The 17,608-nt window shown below is 41.1% G+C and overlaps 1 protein-coding gene across 1 annotated transcript in view; it reads left to right on the plus strand.

Annotated features, from left to right (window-relative positions):
• The first annotated feature begins 12,258 nt into the window (after window positions 1-12,258).
• Window positions 12,259-17,608, plus strand: part of PCDH11X (protocadherin 11 X-linked) — an 840,422-nt gene continuing 835,072 nt past the window's right edge. The window contains exon 1 of the mRNA XM_063703283.1: window positions 12,259-12,805. The gene's annotated coding sequence lies outside the window, so the exon portion shown is untranslated. The remainder of the gene's footprint in view (window positions 12,806-17,608) is intronic.

The following is a 17,608-nucleotide window of genomic DNA, read 5'->3' on the forward strand; positions in this document are numbered from 1 at the left end:
AATTTAGATTTGGTGATCCCCCAATACTAGATTTGGTGGTTTTACATTGGCCTGGTCTCCAATTCAGCACCATATGTTTCAGAAGAGATGTATTAAATTTCTTAAATTATCTTTTGTGTGTGAACAGGAATACTTAGTGTCTTAGTAATATCCAGCATTTCTAATCCCTATCTTCCTTGTTTTTTGAGTCCCTCATCACCTTTTAGGTTTATCATTACTATCAATACTTTGCCAGTAGACTACTGACTGCTAATTTATGACATTCTCTGCATTTATGAACAAGTATCATGAGGAAAGGAAAGAAATACAATTCTTGCTCCCTAATGTCATTGTGATTTCAGGAAGTGTTAGAACATTTTTGGCAACCTTGCTTAATAGTCTTTAACAAGCTGAGTTAAAGAACTTTATTCTTTCAAACTTAGGATTTGTCATTATTTTGAGATTCATTAGTTTAATTAGTTAGAGCATTGTGCTAATGAGCCCAAGCACATGAATTTGAGTCACATAGGCTAGTTAATTTTGTACAGAAAAAATATTTTGTCTCCCCCCATACTAGGCCCTATGCCATTAACTAGGCCTCTAATGAATATCTACGTTTTGATCATAAAGGAAACTCATCACCACTGCTTAAAAAATAAAATAAAAAGGAACAGGCAGGATCATATACATATGCAGGCAGTGCACTTATTCATCATTATTCACTAATGGATCTTTGGCCATACCTCTATTACCAGAAAGGGGTCCAGATCCAGGCCACAAAATAGGGTTCTTGGACCTCACACAAGAAAGAATTCAGAGTGAGTCCATAGAATAAAGTGAAAGCAAGTCTATTAAGAAAGTAAAGAAAGTAAGAATCACTACTCCAGAGCCAGAGCAGTGGCATGGACTGTGTATACTTATAGTTACTTCTTGATTATATGCTAAACACGGGGAGGATTATTCATGAGTTTTCCAGGCAATGGATGGGGGTTTTCCAGGCAATGGATGGGGATTTCCCCGGAACTGAGGGCTCCTCCCCTTTTTAGACTATATAGGGTAGCTTCTGGATGTTGCCATGGCATTTGTAAACAGTCATGGCACTGGTGGGAGTGTCTTTTTGCATGCTAACACATTATAATTATCATATAATGAGCAGTGAGGATGACCAGAAATCACTTTCATTGCCATCTTGGTTTTGTTGGAATCTGGCTGGCTTCTTTACTGCATCCTGTTTTATCTGCAGGGTCTTTGTGACCCATAATTTGTGCTGATCTCCTATCTCATCCTGTGACTAAGAATACCTAACCTCCTGAGAATTCAGCCCAGTAGGTTTCAGCCTTATTTTCCCCAGCCCCTATGCAAGATGGATTTGGTCTGGTTCAAATGCCTCTGACACCTCTAAACACACACCTGCTTTACTTAAGGAAACTGATCCAAGAAGAAAATTCAAGATTTGATGACATTTTAATTAACAAGTGCTTCATTTTAACTAATAAATTTCAAGTTGCTTATTCTCTTATACAACTATGAACGTGTTTTAAATTGAAAAATACTATGTGCAGTATTGTAGCAAACATAAAAACAATTAAGAGATTCAGGGGATGTGAATCTAGACTTGCTGAAGTTTAATTACACTGTATTTTCATAAAGGAATCCCATTCACTTTAATTTTGTTTCTAAATTATGATGTCCTTTTCTTTTCAGAGCACATTGTAAATAACAGCATAGAACATCAGTTGGAATAGAGAAAACTGCAATTGCTTCCTATCTCTTGTCATTTAAAAATAACAAAAATGACAACTTGTCTGAAGAAAAGTTTTTAAATTTGACTAATGTTCCTTTGTGTGAAATATAATATACTTAGCAGTTCAAAGTGGAAAAAACTAATCCATCATAGAACTCAAAAGAATGATTGATTTGATAGTTTTCTATTTTATGTTCAATATAAAATTCCATTTTATTTGATTCATCAGGAATCCCATATATCCTTTAAATATGACAGATGATTATCTGAGAATAAAAATGTCTATGACCAAAAGTCCAAAACTCGAACAAATTCACTAATCTCTAAGTTGATAAAGGCCAGTCCTAGTTTACAGAGCTACATATGGTTATTGCATGCTTTCTGTAAATGAAAGAACTATAATCTCTTCCACAAGCGTATGGAGGTTTCTATTTTCCCTTTAGTCACTGATGTAGCCAAGAATCATACTACAGAAAGCTACAGAAACTATTAAATTTTTTTCAGAATTAAAATCTGAAGTTATTTTGTAGGTCCAAATTAATCTACTCATAAAGGTACAAACTTATAACTTAAGTTCCAGTTTTTTAAATTTTGTATTTCCTCTGGAAGAATAAAAGACAGGTCTTTTGATATGGATAAATAGGGATGAATCCTAGTTTTTGGAATCTGAAACTTACACGTTAACTCTCTTTAAAAAAAAGAATACAAAATTACCATACAAAATTTTGTATAACCAGAATATTTATTTATAAAGACAGGTTACAACAAATGCCAAATTTATAGAAGCTGACAAATATCACAAACATTATAGAATCCAAGAAAATTATATACTTTTAATAATAAGCTGCTTGACACATCTCTGTAATATTTTTCTTTTCCCATTTCAAGAACACCAGTGGATGCCTGAAAGTGTAAAGACTACCAAACCCTGTATGTATTATGTTTTTTCCTATACATAAATATCTATGATACTTTTTCCCAACATTTTTGGGTGCCTATCATTGGATTGCCTCTTCATATGAAAATGATTTTGTAATATCAGGCCTCAAAAGAGGCCAGTGTAAGTGAAGGGCCCTCAATCTTAAACTTCATTAGCTCCATGGTAAATCTGCCTCTATTTCTATCAGTTGTTCAATCAATGTGTGGCTGTTCATAAGATATAAAATAAGAACAACATGCTGTTACAAAATATGCATCACTATATATCTATATCAATATCTGTATCCATATCTATAAACATAGATGTGTATAAAAAAGATTATGTGAATTATAAATTTTGGACTGTATTTCAGGGTGCAATATACCCTCAGAGAGATTCAAATTGTGTGGTGGGAGTGAGAGGTAATATTTATTTTATGCAAATAAATTGAGGTTACCAATCCCTTTTACCTGCCTACTTCAATTAAATAGTGAAAGGGATAGTGACTTATACAATGCTGGGGTTGTACTTATCATTATATAACTCACTACCTAGAACTAAAAACCAAACATGAAGTGGAAAGTCTATTTAACGAATTAATGTGGCTAAAAAGTGCCTGGGATGTAGAGTTCTTCAATAAGTATTTGTTTATGAATGAATAGATGAACTAACAAATGAGTGAATGGATAATACAGCTATATCCACCTCCCTTTTCTTTTGCCTCATTTTACCTCAATGACTGCTTTCGCTGCCTAATGAAGTCTAATTTTTTGAGTGCTAAATTATATTGAAATATTTTTATCGGGTACTTCATGGCAGTTTTTATGTTATCTCATTTATGTTTCTAATAACAATTCTCAAGGTAATTTCATTTCTCAATACATAGTTATTGAAATGGAAAGAATTTGAGTAACTTATCCAATGTTCTACAGCTAGAATGTCATAGAATCACAAGTTGAATCGAGGCTTTCTAGATTCTTAGGTAATATACATCATAGCCATTTATTTTTCCTACATGCCATGCCGTAAAAAGATAGCCAAAACAAAAGGAGCTTATTAAGTTAAAATTGTGTTACATGCATCACAAGTTCTAGGCAAAAAATGTAATATATTATGTCAAAAATAGTTACAATGGGAGGTCCTTGTGTCTGTGTTACAATGTACAGATTTATTCTTTTTATTTCCTTTCATTTTCATATCCATAAATTGCTCTTCGTAGTCTCAGTTTTGAAACTGGGTCTGGTCTGGTTTGAGCAGTAGCACGTCAAGGGATCACATGAATGTTAATAGAAAGAAATAGCTATATGCAGAGTGATCAACATCATGATAGGCTGACAGGTTTGAAGAGCCAAGCACTTTTACAACTGCCAAGCAGTATTTTTCATACTACCTCAAAAAGATTCCCTGGTTGAATAAACTTTTAATATGCCCCTGCTGGAGAGTCACAACACATATTTACGTATTAAAGAAACACAGGAAATCCTCCGTATAAACCTGCACCACGCCTACCTCCCCCAACTCCAATTTGTTCCTTTGCTGCCCCCTAGAGGGCATCGGCCAGAGTGCACACGCCATCACTTCCTTCTCTCCTAGTTTCTCTTTCTATTGCAGACTACGCTGCCTAAACTCGGGTCTCAAAGTAAACAGTGAGCTCAAAGTAAACAGGGTTTGAACACCAGTTTGTGGTCTTTACATCATTTGCTAACTGCTAACACCCTTCTCTTCCTTAGAGAGTTTGCAGAAAGGAAATCATTATGAAGGGAGTAGGTGACTTCAATTCCTTTCTTCCCTATCATCTTCACTTCCACACCAGTCTCCAGATGAGCATTTTACCCCGCTGGAGTACATGCAGAAAAGTTGAAAGAGATGTAGCATGGTATAAATTTGAAAAGTTACAGTAGTGAAGTTGAAGGAAAAGTAAAAGAAAAATAATTTAAGAAGAAAAAAGTATCACTACTGCCTCCCCTCCTCAGGACCCTGAGTTTGCCTATTCCTTATGTCCCACCCTCCTCCTCCTTCTCCTCTTCTCTGAGACCTAATCCACTTGGGGATAACAGACTATTTTCCAGTTATCTATGATTTATCTAAATCTAGTTTTTGGATCTAAATCTGGTTTTGGAAGTGTGGGTGTTAAGTAATTCAGTCACACTATTCAAGAATAACAAATGTCATTGGAAGACATCATTACTTATTTTGATAAACTGAAAAAGTCTTACCAACACAGCCTACCCACTTCAGCATCTTCCGTAGAATAAATGATCCAAGGATATAAAACATAAAATGAGAAGCTAGAGTCATAAGTAATCTTATTTGTAGGACAGTGCTAAGCAGTTTGTCCCTTTGGGATCATGACCCTCAGCGAAGCAGGTAATATTTCCCTGACACTGAGCTGAGAGCACCACAGAAAGGGACTGGTGGAAACCAAGCAGGGTGCCAATGCTCCAACTATCAGAGCCTGAGCACTAGTAATAGCAACGGGTACTACAGTGTCCCCAGATAACTGAGTTAGACGACTAATTGTATGAACTAGAACACTAGGTTTGGACTTGGAGTAAAATGCAGATTTGGTCGATCCACTACAAGAACACTGAACAGTGGGTCTGAAAAAATATCGAATTCAAAAATCCATCAGTTGACAAAGTGAAGGTTTCTGAAGGATTCTTTATTATGACAGGATTAGGTTCAGCCTGAAGGAGAGACTAGTGCCTCAAGCTCCAGCAACAGGGCTAGAGAAGGTGGAGGCTAATAATAACAACATTCACAGAGTTGGCAATCTAGGTCCAGTATTTTATTTTCATTGCCAATTTTTCATTCATTTTTTTTTCTTTAAAAGGAAAACCATTCTGTGCTCCAAACCCTTTCCCTTCACATTCTAGCCTGACAAAAAAGATAACCAGGATAGAATCAATAGTGTGCCAAACTGCCTTTGTGGTTTCACTTCATTTAGAAGTTACTCAAGAAAGGACAATTACATTTAAAATTCAAGACATCTTTTGATTATATGAAAGTACAATGATTCACCATTTTCTACCCTATGTGAAAGAAAATATAAAAGGAATAGTTGAGACCAGCTGCATTTTTGCAATTGAGGATAATCCTGGATTTGGATATTTTATTTAAAGGCAGAAACTGACATCCAGCTAAGTTTTGGTAATGAAAAAATAAAAAGAAATAAAAATTGTTCAATCTCAAAGGAAAAACAAAAATCCTATGCTGATTCTCTAGACATATGTGTAATCATTTAAAATGGTATGTCTGCAGTAGTCCAGCCAATTAAAAATGGCTCAAAATAGCCACTCATTAAATACTTTGTTGACTATACCATAGGCATTGATTTTAAAAGGAAAAAAAGAGCAGTTTTCCTATACGTTTTAATGAAATACACAGTATATTTGTTATCACATATCAGAAAAATAACTGATTTTAAAAGCATACAAAAGTTAAATCTACTTAGTTCACAGTCATATAATAGAAATAAAGAGGCTTAAAAAGTAAAGAAGGCTCAGAGTAGTGTGGGATTAGTCCAGGATTCTTGAAAAATGTGTATTTGTATCAATCTCAATATATTGCTTTGGAAACATTATGTGGTTGGTTGCATATGTGTGTGCATTTCCTAAATTTAAAACAGTAGCTGATACCTATGTCCTGAAGAGATGGCCACATAGAAATCTTGATGGAATAGGAAAATTCATTCTCATTGTTAATGAAAAAAAAAAAAAGGATTCTGCTTTTCTCAACGAACAAAACTGTTGGAATCCTTCACCTCACCATGCAACATCTGGATAACTTAAGGCAAAGCCTGTCCTAAAGAAACAAGAAAGATAGAGACTGTTAATAGCATTCTAATCATTCTACTCTTTAAAAAACAATAATTTTCCCCATTCACGTGCTGCCATCACAACACAGGCCAGTAGCACACAGATGAAAATCTTCATCTGGTACAGTTTGCAGCTATTCATTTGCAGAAAAATAAGAGTACAGTAGGAGAAATGAATTCTTCAGGGGAAAATAGCAACCTTGGGAACAACCCCACATTTACAATCATTTATAATTTATAATCATTTATAATCAGCGCTCACTGCTTCAACAAAGTTCAGCTATAAACATAAGGCTGTAATTGTCAGGTTCTTGTGAAAGAAATTCAGCTACAGCTTTTATCCACTGCAATTGTGGAGCTGTTCAAGCCCACTGGAAAAAAAAAAATCTTCTATATGACCTGACTACCAAACAGTTGTCACACCCCTATTAATTACAGAGGTTGTTGAAGTAGTTAAGAATTCTTATCAAAATCTTTCCTCTGTAGAAAGCCCTTCTTTTCCTCCCCTCCTTGGACTTTCAGTAAAGCTTTTCTCAGAGCAGGGAACGAGTTTAAACTTTTCCCAATTATTGGCCCAAACATTATAGCACACTTCTGATATATATATTTTTTATTTTGGTAGTGTTGTAAGGCCAGTCCCAGGTCTACAAAACAAAAAAACAAAAACCACAAAATCCTTGCAAGTCATATACAGGAGGGAATGGAGAAATGTTGCTTTCATTTCACAGATACGCCCTTTTCAAATATTCTTATTCATTATAGTGGTGGAGAGGGGGAAGTGTGTTGAAAGATTTCATTCATCTATGTTTTCAGTAATAGTACCCTCTAGTGTCTCCAGCTGAGCTATGCATTTGGTGAGCTGCTAGGTAAAGCAGTTAAACCACCGACAGCATAGAGCTGGGTAACTAGCAGACCTTTTCCCATTTCTCAATCTTTAGCTTCTGAAGAAATTCATTTGTCTTTTGTGTATCTGTACCAGTTTCAGCCTTATTATCATTTGTGACGTGAATGCCTGAATGCTAGAAATATCTACCAATTAAATGTAAAACTGCCTGTACAAATTATGATAGTAAAAATGCTTGGAATTGAGAAAGTACTTTTAACTTCTCATATCATTTGCATATGCACTATAATATTTGTAGGTCACAGTATTGTTCCCCTACCCCTATGACGGCACATGAATGTTTGTTGTTGCTTTTAAAGAGAGAAGCAGAATGATTTCACCTGGGATAAAGAGAAATGAATTCTTAACTAAGGCTTTTGCTTTAAGCATTCTCTATCCCTTTGAGGTTTATGTTATCTTTTAATTTTCCTTAACATCTTTATTTTTTTATGTCTTGGAGAGTGACAACTTTTTAGCTTTATTTTAGACATTCTGCTGAGCATTTTAGATGAATTACCTTATTTAAATATCACTACAGTATTTTGAGGTGGATAAGGTTATTATCCCTAATTTTAGATGAAGGAACTGTAGCTTTTTAGGACAGCTCTGTCCAAAAAGCTACGTAATGCAAGCCACACATGCAATTTGAAATTTTCTAAAAATATTAAAAATACACAGTTGAAATTAATTTAATAATATATTTGTTGAACCAATGAGTCAATATATTATTTCATCATGTAACTGATATGCAATGATAATGGTATATTATGTTATATTATATTATATATTGAAACAGAGTCTTGCTCTGTTGCCTAGGCTAGAGTAAAATGCCACAATCATAGCTCACTGCAGCCTTCGAGTCCTGGGCCTAAGTAATGCTCCCAACTCAGCCTCCCGAGTAGCAGGGACTACAGGTGTGCACTGCCACACCTGGTGAATTTTTTGTTTTTAGTATAGATGAGGTCTCACTATGTTGCCCAAGCTGGTCTGGAACTCCTGAGCTCAAGCAATCCTCCTGCCTTGGTCCTCCAAAGTGTTGGGATTACAGGCCTGAACCATGGCACCTGGTCAATATATTTTACATACGTGTGTGTGTTTATGTGATATACCTTCAAAATTGGGTGTGTACTTTACACTCGAAGCATATGTCAACTAGGGCAAGCCACATTTCATGTGCTCAGTAGCCACATGTGGGTAGTGGTTATCTTATTGGACAATACAGGTCTAGAGATTAATTTCTTCACAGCCAGACAGCTAGAACATGGCAGAGCCAAGACTCCAAATTTGGTCAAAAATCAAAGGTTTTTTCTTAACTACTGAGCATCACTCCCTCCCACTGATTGCAATTGTTGCTGATGGTTTAATATTAAACCTTAAAAATATCATGGAGAATGTGTTTTATCCAGTCTTTCTGTTTCATTCCCATACACCAATCTACTTTCCCAATAGCAATGATGATCTATTGATTATAACATGTCTGTGCAATGAATAGTGCAATTTGTGATGTAAAACACAAAAAAAGAATGGAATTTAGTGCAAAATAACTGTCACATGATAAACACAAATTACTCTGTTGTCATCTATCTGCATGACCTGTACACTCCTTCTCTGAACAGAGACTATAAGGAAAGACAGATCACAATGAGATGACAGATTGCTTGATAAGGGATGTTTCATGCAAGGTGAATTGAAATAACAATATTTGATTGGCTTCATCAATCTCATATCAAGGGTGATTTTGTCAGAGAAATGAAAATGTACATGAATAGGTGTTGCCAATGCTCATCTCTCTCAGTTTTCTTTCACCAGGATTCTATGGCTGAACAATCCTTTTTTAGATGGGCATGTCATTTCTTGGTTTTAATCAATTCTTACAGGCCTGAGAAACATCCTTACTCACTGATGTTTTTGAAAACTCTTCTTTGATCCATTATATAATCAGAATGGCTTTATAGTTTATCCCTCAGAGAATATGCATATTTCCATGTTTATGGGGTATATATTACCATAATTTCCCTTTTATGATCATAGCAGAACCCTGGTCTAGGTTCCTAATGGGAACACTGAAGAAACAAAATGCAATAAATATCACAGTTCCTTCCTGACACCTCATCCAAAAACCAGATTCCCACAGTGTCCTTCTTGCTTTTGAGGACTTTTGTTAGTCATAAAATTTTTATGTAATGCACATTCTGAAAATGTGTCACTACACAATCTGAAGACCGTATGCTGAGGGGCAGCACAATGGACTGGACGTAACACGGGTTGGAATTTCCTGTGTATTTTATAGCTATAATACCTTGGGCATTTTTACCGAGTCTCTGTTTTCTCATTTGTTAAGGAAAACATGAAGCTAATAATACCTACCTCTTAGAATGGTTTGGAGGATTAATGGGACAACTTATATAATGCAGATGGTACATTAAAAACATTCAGTAACGGGGAGTCCTTCTGTCTGTAGTCAGAAAAGCGTCTTCATCAGTCCTTTTAGAGTTGGAATGCCTAGAGCTTTTTGCCAGGTGCGTTTTGGTTATTCCATTGCTCATTGGTGCCACCATCAGACAGAACAGAGGAGAAAAGAAAATGGGGGAAAATTTTCATTATTTTCAGATGTGGATTTCTGTCAGTCTTTTCAACAGACTCAATTTCTTAGGTAATTTTCTGGATTGCTTAGTTCAACTAGTAGAGTCTCCTTGGTCTGTAAGTAATGTTTCTAATCTATTCAGATCATTTCCTATTGGACTATACACCTAAAACTAAATGCTCTGCTCCATATTATATATAGAAGAATTCAGATTAACTATAAAGTAACCATGTAGCTGAATTTATGAGTTATATACCCTGAATAGAAATCTAGAGTCTGTTACTCTTTAGCATCATGGTCTTGTGCAAATCACCTGTCCTCTATGAATTTCAGTTTCAGGAATTGCAAAACGGAATAATAATATTAACCTCATAAGTCTGTCACGATGATAACTTTAAATACTTTAAACAGTGACAAAATAGTTCTCTTCTCCTGCCTAGGGATTAAATGGAAATCTTCAGAAATCAATTAATTGGTATCTAATGTGGATGTTATGAATAATTCTTAGTATTTGAAAGCACTCCCATAGCATGCCTGTGCCACACTGTCCCTGGATCAATCAGTGATTTTATTTGCATTGAGTTCCTGCCATCTCCCATGACACAGTCTCATCCAGTATTGCAATCCCCAAGAGTCAGAGCTGTAACCATTTAGCAGCTTCTGATTTCCCCTCTCAGACATTTCCTAGCTCCCAAGAAGAGTACAATGCATGTGCTGGATACTGTGAATAATGGAGGGACAGTTACAGGAGGAGCAAAATGTAATAGTGAAGTGTCTCCTCACACCTGTGCAAGTAAATATTTCTCTGTTTTCTTTCATGAAGACCTGCATTGAGCTGCGGTGCTGATGTTTCTCCTAGTAGCATGGCTTTCGGTATAAAAATATGCAAAAAAGTGACGTGAGGCATATTTGAACCAAGGTTTTAACCTTCAAAATATCAGGAATGGGAAAGGAGGCAGCTAAGAAGATGGAGAAGGATATACTGGGGAAACAAGTCATAAGGATTTGCCTTTCAGTTAAAAAACTTTCCCTGAAGCAGCTATTAGAGAAAAGCAACTTATTATAATTCTGAAAATTTTTCCTTCTTGATGTTCTATCTCTATGCAGATGTCATCTCCTCTTCCATTCAGTAGACAAAAAATAAAAAATGGATACTGTGTTATTGGTGCTGTAAAACATTCTCTACTTTTTCTCCTTTTATTTCAGGAAAAAGAGCCACCTCCTTTCAAATAATTGCACAGCACCAGAAAGATAAGTTTTTCTACAGGATAAGCACGGAAAGTGGATTTTCCCCATAAAATCGTACACCTTTCTGGAGAGAGGAATTTAGAAAATTCACCTGGTTAATTTTCTGGCGTCTGGGTAAATTTAAGGAGTTGTTCCTTGAAACAAGAATAAGAGTTGACCAGCTGGGGTGGTTTTGATGTTGTTACTACTGGTTTTATAATCACATGCCAGGAACGGGGGAATTGGCCCCTACTTCCTTATATCCACGACCCTTCGAAGGCATAAACCAGCCACATTCCTCCTGGTACCTTTAGTGGTCCTTGGGGACCTGGCACCCGGATGCCCACCCAGCCGTCGCCCACCAGGCAGCCAGAGCTGGCTGGCAAGCACCAGGCATGAGGCTCCGGGCTGGTTTCCTCCCTCTCTTGCCCCCTTTCCTACCTTGGAAAAGCGCCGTCCATGCCCGCGACGCTGCCTGGTCTCTGGCAGCAATGCCACCTGACTCACTCCTGCTTGCTCTCTGGGGTAGCCAAATGCTAGGTCGCTAGAACTTCTCCTTCCCTCCTTCACACACACACGCACACACACACACACACACGCCCCTTCGCTGCTGTCAGAGGATTAATCTGGAAAGGCGATCGAAGTACCAGACCCCGCTCACAGTTGAGTATGATATATGCGGACAGCCTCTCAGCTCCAACTGTGACTTTGCCAGGCTTCTGCCCCTACTACCCCTAGTCTGCCTTAAGTACCCTTTGTATGAGAAAATGGTGCTGTGGGATGCTTGTTCTCTAGCTGGAGTCGGCAGCCAGCGGTATCACAAGAAAAACACACAAGAAAAATCAAACTTCTCTGAGAAAATGTGAATGGGTGAAACTTAAAGGGAAGCCTAAGAGAAGAGTGGGCAGAGGACCGAGGAGAACATTGTATGCCCTGGGTTTTGCTCAGGAAAGCTAGCAGCCCGAAAGCGGCGCGTTTTCTTCAGCAGCGGGTCCCGCAAGCGAGAGTGCTGCCAGCACGCTTTCTGCCTCCTTCTCCAGGAGGCGAGCGGTAACTTCCTAAGCTTACCTCCATCTCTCCCCCGCCCTTCTTGCTGGTTCTCCGTCAGCGGGGAGGGGCCGCCCCCGGATCGATGGGGGATGTGAGGTGCAGGGAGAGGGGACCAGAGGGGGGTACTCAGCAGTTGGTGCTGCGCCATCCCTTCCCAGCAGGCGGCCCGGACACTGGTTCACTTCTCTCCCCACGCCTTCCCCTGGTTCACCCCCCTTCCTTCCCCTTTCTCCCCCTCTGTTAAGTCCCTCCCCCTCGCCATTCAAAAGGGCTGGCTCGGCACTGGCTCCTTGCAGTCGGCGAACTGTCGGGGCGGGAGGAGCGGTGAGCAGTAGCTGCACTCAGCTGCCCGCGCGGCAAAGAGGAAGGCAAGCCAAACAGAGTGCGCAGAGTGGCAGTGCCAGCGGCGACACAGGCAGCACAGGCAGCCCGGGCTGCCTGAATAGCCTCAGAAACAACCTCAGCGACTCCGGCTGCTCTGCGGACTGCGAGCTGTGGCGGTAGAGCCCGCTACAGCAGTCGCAGTCTCCGTGGAGCGGGCGGAAGCCTTTTTTCTCCCTTTCGTTTACCTCTTCATTCTACTCTAAAGGCATCGTTATTAGGTAAGTAACTGGACTGGGTACCTGTACAGGGTGCTGTCAGGGAGGCGTGAGGTCCACACTTAGTGCGCGGACACTGCCCGCTGCCTGCCCCTGAGGTCTGAACTATGACAACGGGGTGGTTTTAAAGACGCTTCTGCTATTCTCCCTTCCCCCTTCTCTTCCCGGGAGGTAAGAGAAAGAGCAAACCCCGGAGGTGAGCGCAGGGAGAATATCTTTTTGCACTACCACCGCTGCGCTTGGTTACTTTGGGAAAACTCTCACTTTTGTCAGAAATGTGTCGGCGCATGAATTTCCCCGACATTGGCTGTGCAAAAAGGTCTCTCCCTTTAATGGGTACAGCCAGCTTCAGCGAGGCTGAGGGAAACTCTAAGATTGGGGCGGGTGTTGACAAAAGAGCATGTCCCGGACTCCCAGACTCGCCCGGCTGAGAGATTGGAGCTGAGGGGCGATGCCTCTAGCTGAGAAACTACCCCTGGCCTCGCTGCGCTCCTCTGGGGGCTCGGGTTTGGATCCCTGCCAGGCTGGCTCCAACCCTTGAGGGTACGACCCTTGGCGCAGAGAGGAGAGCCAGGAGAGCCAGGAGCGCAGAGGGTTCCCGGTGCTGTTTCTCTTGGCGCTCGCCTCCCCGCCCTTCCTTCCCGCCCTATTTATGGGGCTGTACTCAGCCAGCACCTGCTGGATGTGGAGATGGTAGGTGTGAGAAATACTGCCTATTTTTTAAAAATCAACTTATAATCTAGCCGAAAAACGGCATCATTTTCTCATTTTAAAAAAAATGACTTTTCTAAGAGTATTGCCAGACATAAAAGGGTTCCTCTTTCTCTAAAGAAATGACTTGTAATCCCTTAGCCAAATAAATAAATCAATAAACCGCCCACCTATCCCATAAATAGATGGTGTTTTCTAAGACAGAACCCAGAAACAGTTCACGTCCTCACAAAGGAATTCTTTTTCTTAAAGCGCGTAGCGATAAAACGGCTCTTTTTTTTCGAGAAAAGTAATGTACCTTTTAAAAGAGGTTCATCGGAAAATGTGACTTTTTAAAAGCGAGCAGCCGCAAACGGGTGCATTTTTTAGACTTTAGAAGAGCGGAGCGGCAGTCCGCCCGGGTTGCGGCTGGGACTCGCATCTGAGCGCTTAGTCGCAAAGGGACTGAGGGGTAGGAGGAGAGGTCACTTTCTCAGAGTGTATAGCCAGAGCCGCTTCCTTGCCTCTCCCAGGGAAAGACTTTTAGAGCTTAACCGAAGATGGGCCCTTTTGCTTCAGAATGATTTATTCCGCGTTCCTCTGCTTCACCCGCCTGCGGCTTAGGGTGTGGGGCGCTAGGCTGCTCATGTGAAGCGCTTACGGGTGAGCCCTAGCCTCTCCGATGCAAAATGTGGGCTGGGGGCTGGGAATTGCTATTTGCGCCACTGCGGCACACACCCACAAAGCAAAAACCGTGGGGAAGAGGGGCTAGGACAAAAGAAAAAGAATTAAAGCTCAACAACAAACAAAATAAAAATTTTTAAAGTGTCCTTTTCTTGTGTGGAAACATCACAAAATGGGATTTAAACCCAGCCTAGGATCTGTTTGTACGAAGAAAAGTGTGTGGAAGAAACTGGTTGAAAATCCGGGTAGAAGGGGGAGGGGGGCAGCAAAGATGGGGAGGAGGCGATGGTGTCATAGCAGTCGCCTGTGCGCTCTTAGCGCTGCAACCAGGAAACAACCTGAGGAGCACGCAGAGAATTCCGAACGCTGAGCACACCTGAGAACATAGAGGTGCTTTGTGACTTAAAGCGACCGTCTTCTTAGGCCCCCTAAAAAGTAAAACAGGTGTGACTCAAAATAGAAAAGGAAACGGTACTTGCGGGCACCCGCGCAACTTGGTAAAGACTGACGGAATTCCACTTTTAATCTTGTTTGAAACAAACTCTCGCAATCCCAGCAGGAAATTCCGGCGCCAGGGCTGGCCTTTCCTCTGTGGGTCTGTGTGTGTGTGTGTGCGCGTGTGTGTGTGTGTGTGTCGCGGCGGGGGTGGGGGTGGGGAAGCAATTGGAAGCAAGTCGAAGTAATAGTGTATGTACACGTTTCCCCCTTTCTTGCCTTTGTCTGGTTCATCATAGAGAGAGCGCGGACCGTGTGCGGGCGGTCTTGACGAAAGAACCGAGAGATGGATGGATGCGCTGAGGTGTAAAGATACCTTTCTCCCTCGACTAAATTAAGAATTGCCGCGGCAGTTCCCAAAAGCTGAGTCCCGCTGCAGCTGCCAGGTCGCCACACTCGCCAAGCGGCGAGGGAGCGCCTTTGCCTACCAGGCCGGAGAACCCTGTTCTTCAGTCGCCTTGGCAGGGGCAGCCCCTCCTTCTGGCAATGATGTCAGCTGCAGAGAGGCCTGGCCCGGCCGATGGGAAGCCGAGCTGCGAGTCCGACCCGCAAGCGCGAGCAGCCCTGCCCCGCGCGCTCCCTGCGCGCAGCCGCCCTCGTGTCCCTTCGGCCCTTCCTGGGTCCCGGCCCGCAGCCCCCCCTTCCAGTCCCTCGCTCCTCAGAGGCGCGCTAAGGCGCCGGAGGCCGGGGTGGCCACTGCTGGCGGCCCGCCGCCGGTTTTAAACCCGGGGTTCAAACCCAGATTTGGGGTCTTCCCTCCTCCATTTCCTCCTTTCCTCCGCGCCCCAGCTATCTCCCTTTTTCAGCTTGCACCTTCACTATTCACAGTGACTTTACTTATTTAGCAACATTTTAGAGGGCAAGTGTTCCAGATGCAATAATAGTAGTAACTGGTGTTAAATTTCTGCTGTTTTCTCTCCCCTCGGGTGATAAAAAAGAAGGATGTGAAGAACGGCCTCTTTAAAAAAAACCCCGTGGCTGCTGCTTCGCCTGTCACAGAGCAAGCTCTCTAGAAGGCGGGGAGGGTCATCTTTCCCACAAAATTGTGAGGTGGGGGAGGGTTTGTAACCTTAGGCGAAAGCGCAGGCTGGGGAATCCCCTTCACAGAAAGAAGAAACTGCAAATTGGAAGTTGCGGAAAGGCTCTATCCACTACTGCCACAGGGGAGAGACCACCATGCTCTTTATTGGGATGCGCTCCAAATTGGGATGATGCAGGAATAGGTTTCTTTAAGACGGAAGCCCGCTGCGGCTTCCCTTTTGAGCTTGCTCTTACAGTCCTAAGGAGCAAGCCCCTGCTTTGCCAAATTTGAGGCTAATCTGTTTTCCTGATTGCGGACAATTCCTTCTTTAGCTTTGGTAGAAGGCCCGCAGAATGCAGTTGGAGAAGGTTGCACAGGGCAAGAGGGAGGGGCAGAGGCAGGGCGTGTAGAGGCAACTGGCGCCTGGAGCAGAATTACCTTCCAAAGGAAAAAACCTTCAAGGGGTGTCGCAACAAACTGCTTATTTACTGTGTTTTGGTTTGGACGCAGGTGAGAGATGTGGGCAAAGGGAGCAGAAGCAAAGAACTACTCTGTTTTGTAAAAGTAGGATTTTTCCCCCTTCGTTTTCTTCTTCCCTTTGATGAAAAGCTTCCCTTTCATGACGTATAGCTGGCAGCAAACTTAAAGTTGCTGTGCGTCTGAAATACAGGAATGGGAAAGAAACTCCGACCAAGCATAAAACACACTCATTTTCTAGAGCTCAGTCATTTGCTAAGGGTTGAAATAAACTGTGCACCCCCACTCCCTGCCCCTTCCCCCTGGCTCCTTGGCCTTTTTGTCACCGGACTGGATTCTGAAGGACGTCCAGGTAATGCTGGGTTTCAGCAGCTGAAAGCCCTGGCAGAAGGGATTGCAGGTTTCACATTCTTCCTTCTCTTGGTATTCAAAACTTTATATTTTTTTTGCGAGATAGAAATTCTTGATAGAGAGCTTCCAGACTGCTGGTGGCAGGGAAGAAATCTGGTTAAGAGATTCAGAAAGCAGAAAATTCTTTTTCTCTGCGCAAGCAGTCCACAACAGCCTTTAGCTAGGATTTATAAGATTCTTGGTGGAGCAAGGGGAGGCACATCGACAAGGGAGTTTATATAAGCCACTGGCTTTGAGCTACATTGAAAAAATATGTATGGCAGCCACGTTTTCTTAGTGGGAAAGAAAATTATTCAGGGAATGAAATTTTGAAGGCTAATTCTCTCCAAGAATCTTGCTTCACATAATTTAAAGGAGGTGTCATCCCTGTATTTGTTCACTGAAGAGTCCACAAACTTTAATTAGTCACCTACTGTGCCAGACAATGTGCTAGGCTCTAGGAATACAAAAGAGAGTATGACAAACATGGCGTGGGCCTCTTTGAGCCATGACACTCTTATAGATCTAGGATACAATGTGATAAATGGTGTAATTGAGCATAATGGAGGGAGGAATTAATTTTTGTTAAGAGGTTGAGAAGAGGTTCATAAAGGAGAGAAAGGTCTGTGGCTTTAAAAATAGTCATTCCTAGTCAGTGGCTAGCCAAGAAATGTATCTGGAAGGTCATGCCCTACACAGAATAAGTAAGGAAGGGCATGAGGGCTTGATGTCTTGTTACAAAGTTTAGAGGTATATGTGTGTCTTGTAGACCTAGAACATCTTTGAAGATTTTTTCCCAGCAAATTTGTTAAAGTAACAACAACAAAATAGCCTGAGAAAATTGGGCAATAGATAGCACACAGTAGAAATATTATTGTTGTTTGCATTTAAATGAAGAATTGAATACATTGATGTATTACAGTAGAGAGTGGAAGCAAATATGTTAAGAAGATAATGTAACATCCAGAAAAGAGGACTAATGAAAGAATAGGGCCTAAAGCTAATCAGTATAACTAAGAAAGAAAAGAAGGCTACTTTGGGGAATAAAA

The sequence above is a fragment of the Gorilla gorilla genome, chromosome X (genome assembly GCF_029281585.2).
Source record: "Gorilla gorilla gorilla isolate KB3781 chromosome X, NHGRI_mGorGor1-v2.1_pri, whole genome shotgun sequence".
NCBI lineage: Eukaryota > Metazoa > Chordata > Mammalia > Primates > Hominidae > Gorilla > Gorilla gorilla.